Consider the following 12,988-nt stretch of genomic DNA (forward strand, 5'->3'; position numbering starts at 1 on the left):
ATTGTCGTCATCTTTGCCACCGGGGCAAATATTTCTTCGTAGTCTACACCGAGTGTCTGTGCGTAGCCTTTTGCAACGAGTCGTGCTTTGAAGCGATTTACGGAACCATCGGCATTGTGCTTCACCTTGTAAATCCACCTGCAACCAATTGGTTTCTTGTTCAGGGGGTGAGGAACGAGATCCCATGTCTCGTTTTTGCATAGCACTTCCATCTCCTCTTCATCGCGTTGACCCATCGCGGATCCTTTGTGGCTTCGGAAAGCGTTTCTGGTTCCCGTACTGACGCTACCTTCATCATGAATGTGTAATGATACACCATGTACTCGTCGTAGCCGTAGTGGTTTACGGGGTTCTTCTCGCGCGTGGATCGGCGTGGCTTGTCATTTGCAGGTTCTTGGGGTTTCTTCACGTTATTCGTGTAGATGTCAAGGCCTTCGACCTTACTGTCGAGATCGAAATGATCTTCATATTCCTGCATTTTCGCCTTGCCTTTGTCTAGCAGTGGACTTGGACGAGATGTGCTTTGATCACTTGGGGGCTCTTGTGGTCCGCTTAGCCATGTCGAAATTGGACTTTCTTCGTGTATGTGCGTGAGACGATCTTCGGCTTCTATTCTTGTTTCTGTGTCATCCGCATCGAGCGAGGTTGGAGTCGAAGTATTCTCCGGTGCTTTTAAAGGATGCATATTCGTCAAAGACTACGTCTCGACTTGTTCGAACCTTACGGGTAGATGGGTTGTAGCATTTGTACCCCTTCTGTTCGAGTGAGTATCCTACGAGGATACATTTCTCCGACTTTGGGTCAAGCTTTTGCTGCGTATCGTCGGGAATATGTACGTAGGCGATAGAGCCGAAAATGTGGACATGCGATAAGTCCGGTTTTTTTCAAAGAGCTTCTCATGAGGATTTATGTCGTGTACTCTTGAGGTTGTGCACCTATTCATGAGGTATACGGCCGTGTTCGCCGCTTCTGCCCAGTACGATTTCGGCAGGTTCTTCTCATTCATCATGACTCATGCGACTTCTACTATGTGGCGGTTTTTACGCTCAGCTACATTGTTTTGTTGAGGTGTATGTTGACACGAGAACTCTCGTTGGACTCCTTCCTTGCGGAGATACGCCGAGAACTCATCCGAAAAATATTCTTTGCCTCCATCTGATTGAAGGCAGCGTACATGCCGGCCCGTGGCTTTTTCCACTTCGGCTTTGAACTTCTGGAAGTGACTGAACACTTCACTCTTTTGCTTCATTGGATAAATCCAGGTATTTCTGGAGAAGTTGTCGATGAACGTGACATAGTAACGGCATCCGCCGAAAGTAGCTGTTTGGGCTGGTCCCCACACATCTGAATGTATGACATCCAGGATCCCTTTGCTTACATTCCGCTCTTTTGGAAATGGATGACGGCGTTGCTTTCCAAATTGGCATGCTTCACACACGCTCGTGATCTCCTTTACCGTAAAGTTCGGGAGTCCGATTACAACTCCTTTTGTTTGCATGTTCTGAAGCTTCTGGAGATTGATGTGGAAGATTCTCTTATGCCACAACTTTAAGTCGGTTTCGACTTTCTGGCCTTTTGCGTACATGGCCGACTTTACTTCGCTCGACTTGAGGATGAACATACGGCCTTCTTGTCTGCCGTGAGCTACGATTTGATCGCCTTTTTCAATGAAGCACCCATCGTTGCTGAAGCGTACCTGCATTCCTTGTTCTACAATTTGGCCTACCGAGACCATACTTTTTGTGATGGTGGGAACATGCAGTACGTTCTTGAGGTAGGTCTGTTTGCCATCGTTTCCGAATGGATCATTCCCGATATGCTGTATTGGATGAGTTGTATCATCGCCTATTTTGACATATCTGGGGCGTTCCGGCTTCCGTAGTTCCCGAAACCAATCTTCATGGGAAGTCATGTGATTGGAAGCTCCCGAATCGACAAACCATACACTATTAGGAGTGGAGGCGTTGGTTGTCGCAAATGCAGACATCGAGTGTGCTTCGTGCTTCATTATGAACATTCCTCCACGGTCGCCGTAGTCGGAGTTCGTGGCGTAATTTGTCAGTTGTCGGCCTGCCTCACATTTCTTCTTTCCGCACTCCTCTTCGTAATGGCCGGGTTTTCAGTAATACCCGCACTCGACTGGGTTTCGGTGATTGCTTGGTCCGGCGTTATGACTTCCCCTTCCGCCAAACTCTCTGGGACCATTTCTATTCATTTGCCATTGGTGAGAGTTGCGCTCTTGATTTTGCCGATCATTACGACCTTGTCCGAAGTGACCTTTGTAACCTCAGCTGAAATTCCTTCTATCATCCGATTGGGAGTAGAGCATATGACCATCTGGTACGTTGCTCCTCTTCCGGGCGTGATTCTCTTCGACCATCAATATTGACTGAAGGTCGAAGAAGGAGTGAGGGTTCTCCCTTGTGAGAATAGGCGATCTAATCGCGCCGAAACGCGGTGCTAAGCCTCCAAGGCATATCTGCACCAGTTCGTCATCGTCAATGACGACGTTAATCGATCTGAGGGCGTCACATAGCTCCTTGATCTTCAAGGTATAGCTTGAGATTGACATGTCCCTTTGTTGGATGCTATTCAGCTCCTGACGAAGCTAGAGCTTATGTGTGGCTGTGTTGGCTGCGAAAATCTTTTTGAGGTTTTCCCACGCCTGCTTCGGCGTTTTTGCCTCTCGAATGTAGCCAAGCATATGATCATGAACGCATGATGCAAGGCAATACAACACACGGCTTGTGGCCTGCTCCCAAGCGGGATAGACAACGTGTGTTGGGTTGGGGTGCGATTCGTGAGCTCCTTCGATGTAGCTCCAATAGCCTTGTCCAACAAGGTATTGATGCATCTTGTATTCCCAAGATGCAAAGTTCGTTCTGTCAAGCTTCTCGGTAGGAAGAACGCTTCCCATTTGAGTATTCATAGTGATTTCTTCTTTGTCGATGGGTCGGTTCTGTTGATCGTCGGTGTGGAGCACAACACAATCGAAAAATGCTTGATCAGGCAACCACACACTCTGATACCATGTTAAAGAATGGGAAGGCAAGAGTGGTTGCAATGCAGCGGAAGGTGAACGTATGTGTGTGTGTAATAGTAGAGAGAGAGAGAGAGAGAGAGAGAGAGAGAGAGAGAGAGACAAAAGTGTATATAACTAACAAAATGAAATACATCCAACAATGACTAAGTTACACTGAGTTGGTTTATATACCAACTAAGCTAGGGCAAACACCCTTTCTACTATTTACAAAACTAGCTTGGAGTGTCCATGAGCAAGTCTGAAACCTATCTATGGGAAGTTGAGTTCGATTCTCAACACCTATCAAGGTCTTGACCTTACACTGTTGGATGTAATCATCAAGAATATGAATCTTACCCTTGTGACATTATGAAATTCTATCGTTCCCTCTCTTTACCTTATCATCAAATTATGTGTTTCGCACATTCTATCTAGTTTTTCTTCATCTCTGTCCACCTAAAATCATGACACTCAATGTTGACTCTCTCTAGAACTAGGACACTCATTATTCTCTTTATGGAATAATGATATATATATATACTTTAGAATCATGACATGTTCTATTTTAATTTATCTTTAAAAGCATAATTTTCTCTTGTATCACAACCCTCTCTAGCATGTGAGTTATGATTTAAGGGAGTCATCATGGAAGTGAGGTAAGACAAACGAGAGCGCTTAGGGGCTATTGTTTGATAGTTCAAACTCATCTCACAACATCCCATAAAAGTCCCCCCTAAAGATTGTCCATTTTATTTTTTTGCACCAATATAACGGATTATCATTGAATTGTATTGCCTTATTTTTAGCAAGGGTAAAAATACTCTAGCATACCTACTCAAAGTTTATTATTGAATTTTAGATACAAGTCTTTAAGAAGTTAGAAACTGGCTCGAGTACGACCTCCATTGACCATCCTCAATTTGATGGACAAATGGAATGGGTAAATCAAATTATTGCGGAGATGCTTCAAGCATATGTTTTCGCAAAGCCAACAAATGGGAACGTTATCTCCCAAATTTGGAATTTGCTTATAATAGCTCTAAGCATACATTGACAGGATATAGTCATTTTATGTTGATATATATGGCTTTTAGCTATAAGCCTCGATTTATGTTAATATGCACCATGACGAGTTGAGAAGTACACAAATCCTTCTCAAAGATATACGGGAGAAAAGTGGGAAAAGGAACGATCCATTCACATCATAACATATATAAAAAGAAGAAGAAGTAAGTAAATAAGAGCGAATGGCCTAGTGATTACAACCATTTAGTGTGTTTATTGAAGGGGTGTAGAGTTTGGATCTTTGTTTGTGTGGATTAAGGGCTATTTTATTCTCTTTTGCATTTTCGAAGCAATGGAATAAATTACATTAAATGCTGAAAATAGGCTCCTCTTTTCTTTATAAGAAAGGGAAGGGGGCTTATTTTGGGGTTGCCCAATTTCTGCCCAAGGGTGTACAATTAGGGTTTTGTTCTCACCCTCGCCTTCATATTCTAGGAAGTTTCCATTTTGGTGTTTCAAGGGGTACTTGTTTAAAGACAAGCTCAACATGAGCTAAATCAGTTGAAGAAGTCGATAGTTGAGTCGGCTAAGAAGGATTGATTGGAGAAGCCGAATACCAAATTAGTTGAAGAAGCCGACAACTAGATTTGTTGGGAGCCGATAGGCTGTTAAAGGCCTACATTTCTATTTTAGTAAATAGGAATACTATGGACATCTAGTGTCAAAGCTCATGTGTGAGCATTCAAGTACTTGTGTTAGCCCACTATAAGGGCTTGTATATTGTAAAAGAATACAGGTGAAAGCTTATGTGAAGCGCAGAATACACAATCAGTTATCCGAAAATACAATAGTTAGGTAAACACAAAGAATGTAGATGTGAGGGTGAGAGAGAGACAGAGAGAGCAGACAATAATACTTGATTAAAAAAAATCTCTGTACATAGCCCATACATAGACCTATGCTCAAAGAGCAATCTTTATACAAGCCTTGATGAGTGGGCTGACACAAGTATTGACAAGTACTTAAATGCTCATTAACTGAGCCTGACACTAACAATCTATAATATTCCTATTTACTAAAATAGGAATATAGCCCCCTAACAGTCTGTCAGATTCCATCCAACTCGGCCTAGCCGATTGATGTTCAATGTTCATCCTATTCAGCTCTCAGTTTCTTCAAGCGATCCAGGCCTAGCCAATCAGTATTCATCTAATCCGGCCCATGGTGAGCTTGCTTTTCAACACTCCCCCTCAAGCTCAACTTGAGGTTCTTTGTTAGCTCCAACTGGTCCACCGCACCAGCATCTCATCGCTTCACGCCTCCTAGCTCGTGCTCCACAACCCATTTGGTTCGACGCTCCTCGACCTACTCGGTCGCCATGTCTACTGCTAATGCCTTCATTGACCTTCTTCTTGCCTCTACAACCGTGGCGACCCTCGATCCATTGTCTCTCCCGCCTTAGCATCGCCTTCAGCTGCCTTCTCATCTCTCTGGCCTTCATGTGATTCGGCTTATCTGAATCACTCTTCTCGACTGAATTGGTCGTCTCTAATTCTTCTTCTTCCAGACCCTTGACCACATCTAACCACGTCTTGGTCTTGGCCTTCATCTTCAGGTTGACTCTGCCCTTCTTGGCTCTGCCGCCAGTCTTGGCTTTCTCAGCTCTGTCTCCCCTTTGTTCGGTTGGTTCCAACTCCGACACATTCTTTTGGTCACTCCCCTTGTGCCTTCGTCCTCGGCTTCTTCAACCATCCTGAAATCGAATTCAACATTTGATTCAGCTTTTCCGACTTCATCTCTCTTCCTCTCACGTTGTCTTTCACTACTTCTCCCACTCATGTTCGGCATGTCGAGGTGCTACAAGCCAAGCTCACTTGAAAAATGCCGCAACTTGTCTAGGCCGAGAGGTTTGGTGAAGATATCGACAACCTGCCGATCTGTCAGAACATATACGAGTTCTAGTTCACCGAAGAGGACACACTCGTGCACATAGTGGTAGTGCACCTTGATGTGCTTCGTGCGAACATGGAAGACGGGGTTCCTCGCTAATTAGATGTTGTTAAGGTTGTGACAATATATGACTGTCGGCGACACCCCCACATGCAAATGCCTTAGAAGCTGCTTGAGCCATATGGCTTCGCATGTTGCGGCAACCACTTCTCAATACTCGGCCTCGGTGGTCGACAATGCAACTATCGACTGGTTCTTATTGCTCTAGGAGATTCCAGTGCTTCTAGGAGAAAATGCAAAGCTTGATGTAGACCTTCGATCGCCGGCATTTCCAAACCAATTGGCATTCGTGTAGCCGACAAGCTGTTTGGCTACATCGGTCCGATATAACAACTGTCATGATGACACGCACATATGATTTGGGTTTACAAGGATCGTATCCACAACCTTGTTATATATGTGCTGTAATCTTAGCCATTGTAATGATATATTTATATGTATAAATAATTTATAAACTATATAGAATATTGTAAAATATTCTAGAGTGTTGTTGTATGGTCTAGAATGTTCTACAATATTCTAGCATACTCTTTATTCTAGGACTTTCTAGAATACCCTATTAGGACTTATAAATATGCATCTAATAATCAGGGGTGAACCAATTTGATTCAACACCATTCTAGAGCTCCCTTGTTGTCTACTCATTGTAATCCATCTTATAGTGCAATATATTATCTTTACAATACTCTCTCAACATAGGAAATCCATGGACCACACAGGATTACGAGCCGAGCACATCATATATGCTCGACAATGCCTAGCCTCCCATTCTCACTCTAATCTTCAACTGTGCCCTCGCCGAGGGTTTTCCACCACAATGGGCCATGACCACAATGGCCCCTATACATAAAGGAGGGGACCCAATGGACCCAAATACATATAGGACCATTATGATAGGTCATATGCTTGCTAAACTATATGGTGTAGTAATGGAAGCGGAGCTCAGTGATTATATGGAAACATTAAGTCTTCGAGCACCTGAGTAGGTTGGCTTTAGACGACCATATCTTTACACTTAGGTGCTTAATTGACCAGGTGAAGGCTCGTAAGAAGAAACTATATTGTTGCTTTGTGGACTTCCGCAAAGCCTTTGACACAGTTCCTAGGGAGAGGTTGTTTGATAGACTTAAGACCTTGGAGATACCAAATGACATGATCTGGGCCATTTATGCCCTATATGAGCAAGTCTCTGGGTGCGTAAGATGCCCAAGTGGCCTTCCGATTGTTTCACTAGCACCATTGGTGTAAAACAGGGTCGCCCCCTATCACTGACTCTTTTTGGGATCTACATTGATGAGATCACTGATTTTATTGCTCGTAAGGGAGGCAAGGGAGTAGCTATTGGGGATATGCAAGTTAGTCTCTTACTCTACGTAGATGACATTGTCTTGCTCTCGGAGTCGGAACACGACCTACAAACGCATCTTAATGCCCTAGATGAGTTTTGTACACAACAAGGACTGGTAGTGAATCTTGCGAAAACTAAAGTCCTTATCTTTCATACATCGTCCCAAGTTAGGAGTAAATGTCACCTAATCCTCTCTCATAAACTAGTTGAGGTCGTGGGATCATATGTATAGTCACTTTTAGTGCTCGCTCAAGTAAATTCTCGATGACCCAAGCAACCAAAGATAGGCTAACGAGAGGGTATGCATCCCTCTCACTCTTAGAGAGACAATGCCACCAGGCATACTTTCAAGAGCCACGGACTAAGGGATGGCTCTTTGACTCATTATTGACCCCTTCCCTCATGTATGCATCAGTAGTATGGGCTCTAGGTCTACCATCTTTCATGTGGACACAATTAGAGAGACCTTTGATGATGATGTTATCACGTCAACTCCGAAGCAAATCGACAGTACCACGTGACATTATTAGAGCAGAGTTTAGTCTACCCCCGATGTTAGTAGAAGCACTCTTTCAAGTGGTAGTTTTTATTCATCGGATACATTGTCAATCACAAGATAGGATATCCCGTTGAGCCTTTGAGGCATCCCGATCCCTACATGCGTCTGGAGACACTAGCTCTTGGTATAGCATTGTGGTGAGTTGGTTACTTGCAAACAACATAGACATTAATAACCTACCTCCCCTTAAGTACAACCATGGAACTGATCAAACTCTAATCTCTCATGAAGACTGTAATAAAGTGATACGCCAAGAAATATGGCAAATTTACACTCGATATAAATGGATCACCCCACGAGAGCCACTCCCATCGAAAATGTTATACTATAAGGAACACTTCTTGCACCTCTCTAAGTTAGGTTTTATTACACGACCAAGATGTCTAGATACATTCTTATCAAATGCACTAAGGGTGGCCATTGGACAACTTAGGATATCATCTCACCAACTTGAGATTGAGAATGGTCAGGCTAATAGAGCCCCTAGAGAGGAAAGACTATGTAGGTTATGCCACATAGAGATAGAAGATGAGTATCACTTCACATGCAAGTGCCCAACTTATGCCGAGATACGGGTGGAATACCAAGACATATTAGGACCCTCTCCCACCCTCTCCAAACTATTAGATACCCCGATTGTAAAGAGACTAGGTAGGTATATCTTAGAACTAAAACAATATAGGGAGAATAAATTACAAAGTGTTAACCATAACCCTTTTACTATTCATCAACATGTAACTAGTGCAATTTTTCAGGAACAAGGGGAGATGATGAATGTGGATACACTTATGCCGCTCAGCCTCTCCCTTGAGGAAGCAGAAATGCAAAGAACAACCAAACGCCCTCGGGTGTTGGGCTTCAAAACAAGTCGACGTGGAGTAGGAAATAGGAAAGATTAAGAAGATAAGGGAACGTGAGCTACGTCGACTAGAAGCTATGGTCGGGGTATTTTTTACATTGGGACCATGGGTCACATCCACATCACAACCCTTTGACCTCCTGCTTCTCTTCGAGAGACTTGGATGGAAATGAAATTAGGCCTAGTTTAACATCATTTTCATTGTAGAACATGTTTTTTATATAGAGTAGTCTTGTTATTTTCTTAGAACTATTTAGCTTATTTATCTTATTTTTATTTTTACTTTCATTGAATGGGTAAATATCCCATTTTTTTGTAAACTATTTGTCTCATGGGCCAATTTTGGCCTTAGAAGATGTTAATATATCTTTCTCTCTCTCTCTCTCTCTCTCTCTCTCTCTCAATCTTGACAGTTTGAACTAAAATTTTCTTTCCTTCCTCATTACTCTCTCTTCCAAGAACCTTAATAAGTTTCCTTCTTTCTTTTCCTCTTCCCTCGTAAGTTATGGAGTCCGTGAGCAAACAGGAATATATGCGCGTCCTTTCTGAGCTCAACATGCTCACGAATAAATTTGTGGCACTAGAGCAAGAAAATTAAAGGCTACTCGGGGACCTACAACACGTGAGTACCGAGAAAGTGCAACAATATTAAGAGTTGTCACAACGGGTTCACCAACTCGAGGCCACTATATTATAATTACGAGAACAAGTGATGGGGGTTCAAAACTACCCCAAAGAACCGAAGATTAGCCTCCCTGCTAAGTTTGATGGTACAAGGTCCCTATTTCGAGGCTTTTTGAATCAAGTACGTTTGGTTATTCAGTTACATCCCAATCGGTACCCAACGGAAGCTGCTCATGTGGGATTAGTAGGAACCTTGCTAAGCGGTACAACATTAGCATGGTTTGCACCACTCCTCGAGAAGAAATCACCGTTGTTGGAGGATTTTGAGGCGTTTGTTAAGGAGTTTCAAGCTAGCTTCGGAGACACCGACAACACTAGGACGAAAATAAACAAGATTCGAAGGCTCCGACAAGGAGATCGTCCCGCGTCGGCTTATGCAGACGATTTCCGTCTCTTGGCATGTGATATCCCTTGGGATGAGGCAGCTCTAATGGATCAATTCCGTCAAGGTTTGCGTAATGATGTCATGAGAATAGATTTGTTAGCTGGACAGGATGGGCGTCGGATAAGTGTGGAAGCGTCGGAGTCGACAAGGTTCGGAAAGTACGGAGTCAGAGTCAGATCGACTATGTGGATCGATGAGTTAGCTAGCAGTTTTGCCGACTAAATAAAAAATGTGAATATTAATTAGGGTTAGTTAGAGTTTTACTAGTTCTTGCCGATAAGGAAAATTGTAATTCTTGATAGAACGACCTATCGGGTTACCTATAAAAAGGAACCCAAGGCAACGTAACACTATCGTCTGTTTTAGTTAACATAGTTTTTAGTTGTAGGAATTCTAAGCACTTGTGTTAATATTTATATAGATCTATATGCTGTTCTACTATAACTGTACTAACTAATAGATGTCGTGAAGATTTTCAGTGATAATGTGAAACTTGTAAGAAACATACGAAATCGAGCGTGGTTCTTCTCAAAAAATATAAAACAATAATAGTAAAGATACTATTTTAAATAAGTTTAATATCTTGGTACAAAAAGATGGAGGTCTTGAAGAGCTTCTAAATGTACTTTACTACGTAGGAAACAAACATCTAAGTGTCAAGTTATGTGGGTATGAAATTTGCAAAGAAGAAGAGAAAAATATGTGATATGCCACATAGACAGGAAAAACAAGGAACCCACCATATATAAGGCAGAGCAAAAACTATTACCTTTGTGTCTATGTGTGGAGCATAGAAAGGTTAAGTTGTAGGACTTAACAAATGGATGTAGCCAAATGCATATAACTATGTGTTTTGGACGAATCCGGCGACAACGACCGACGGGATCCGACGACGGCGATCGACGGGATCTGGCATCCGACATCACCGGTGACCGACGGAGCTGACGAGACGACGACCGGATGGAGAAATGCCTTGTAAATATACATTAATAATATATGTGTGTGTGTATTCAAAAGGAGTGCAAGTGAAGACCTAATCCTTGCACCTCCACATTGAGAGTCTATAGACTTACCACTAGGCTATGTCATTTCTTTAGAAATGTTTTCCCTATCATTATAGTTTTACATGTAAATTCTCATATTAGAGCTTAATTGAGTGAGATGTGATGCATTAGCGCCAAATGGAAAACATGCATCACATGCATTCCATGCATTGTATGCATGACTTGTACCCTCACATGCATCATATGCATGGGTGCGTCTATAAAAGGATGGATGAAAAGGATCAAAGGTGTTGTGTATTATTCAAGAATTTAAGAAGAAGAAAACTTTGTTCTCCAATTGATGGTGTATCTTATTTCCTAAATCTAAAGTTAAGGGTCCAAACTTAATCTCTCTCTATCTCTCTCACGCCATATCAATCTCTCTCGACCCAAAGTCGAGCGTTAAAATCTCTCTCTCTCTCTCTTTTAATCTATCTTAAAGCCTTTCTTGCTAAAGCTAGTGCCAACTTCGAGTCCTTCCGGTCCAGAACCCCGGCGGTTCCGCCTCACGATCCGCGCGTAGTGACGGATCTTCACGACATAATAAAGTGGTGAACCCGACGTGAAAGAGGCGGTAGGAAGGATCCAGTCGAGACCAATACTTGGAGATGGCGTCCTCAAGGAATCAAGCGGGAGACTTCGAAAGGATGATGTTGATCGTCGAGCAAATGATGAGATCTCGAAACAACGATGCGAGCGTGGAGAAGGCCGTCGACCGTGTCATAGAGCTCGAGGGTCAATTCGATGGAAGGAACACTACAAAGTTCCTTGATGCATACAAAAGGGAGATGAATCAAAGGGACGTGTCTGAAGTGTGGGAAATCACAAGTTTCAAGAGAGTGGTCGCCAACAACATCCAAAGGTGTGTCATCGAACTTTAAGAAGGGAAGACAACGTGGTCGGAGTTCGAGAAAGCGATATTAGCGGAGTTCGCGACAGAAGATTTGTCGAGGATGACTCGACATTCCTTGATGAAGTGGATAGAAAAGAAGAATAAGAAGATGAGCGCTTCGAGGGTGTACGACGAATTTGACCAAATGTCTCGTTGTCTCCCCAACACGGACCAAGTGCTGCTTGAAGAGGACAAGACTTTGTACTTCTTGAAAGCTGTGGACATGAAGGATAGACGAGAATTGGGGACTCTTCTCGAAGACGATACCCAAGCAAATGGGCTTGTGGCTGACTGGGTTGTGGTGAAGTGAGCATGGAATAGGCTCAACAAGCGTCGTCAGTGGGTTGATGACACCGACTTGGCGGGATTGACTGTTGCGGAGAAAGCAAGACAACCGAAAGTAGCCGAGCCACCCAAACAAAGCAGCCCGGAAGAAAGAAAGATTGATGATGACATCATCGAAGAGCTAGCGAAGAAGTTCAAGAAGGTCACGCTAGCCAACATGAATCGTCGGGGGCCCAAAGGAAAAGAACCCTTTAGATGTGTGTGGTGCGATAGCATGGACCACATGAGAAGGGATTGCGCGAGCCTTCGAGAGGCGATCCGACAAAATATCGTATACATAGAGGACAACATGATCTGCTCGACTGAAACTCAAAGACCCCTACGGGTGAATTTCGGAAGAGGGGGAATGAAGAAGTCTATGGAAGATGCTGAGGCGACTCTGTGGATGTGATGCACTATGCTGCAACGGCCGGAATAAGAGTCGGGAAAGACAAAAATGAAGTTGCGAAAGTGGGAGCAAAGTTTTGGTCTTCCGTTCTCGAGTATGAGAAGATGGGGAAGGTCACATTGAACGAGGTAGAGCTTGCGGACCGAAGCGTGCAAAGCATAACCAGGTGGTCGGATACGGTGGATGACAACACCATACTCGTGGAAGTGATGTGTGACAACCACGAGGTGTTCGTCGAAGAAAAAAGAAAAAGAATAGAAGAGCAAGGCCCATCAAAAAGACATGAAACAAGGAACGTGAAAAAGAAAGAAGATGCAGAAACGAGTTGATCTTTACAAATGGAGGAAGGAGACACTAGCCGAAAAGCGGAGTCGAGCAAATGAGTTGAAGAAATGGTTCGGCCCGTGAAGATTGGTGTCGAAGACCTCGCTTGAAAGACAAGGACTAT

Source organism: Azolla caroliniana, unplaced genomic scaffold, assembly GCF_043228905.1.
Source record: "Azolla caroliniana isolate FFs.n. ecotype wild unplaced genomic scaffold, voAzoCaro1.0.p SCAF_22, whole genome shotgun sequence".
In the NCBI taxonomy this organism is placed as follows: Eukaryota; Viridiplantae; Streptophyta; class Polypodiopsida; order Salviniales; family Salviniaceae; genus Azolla; species Azolla caroliniana.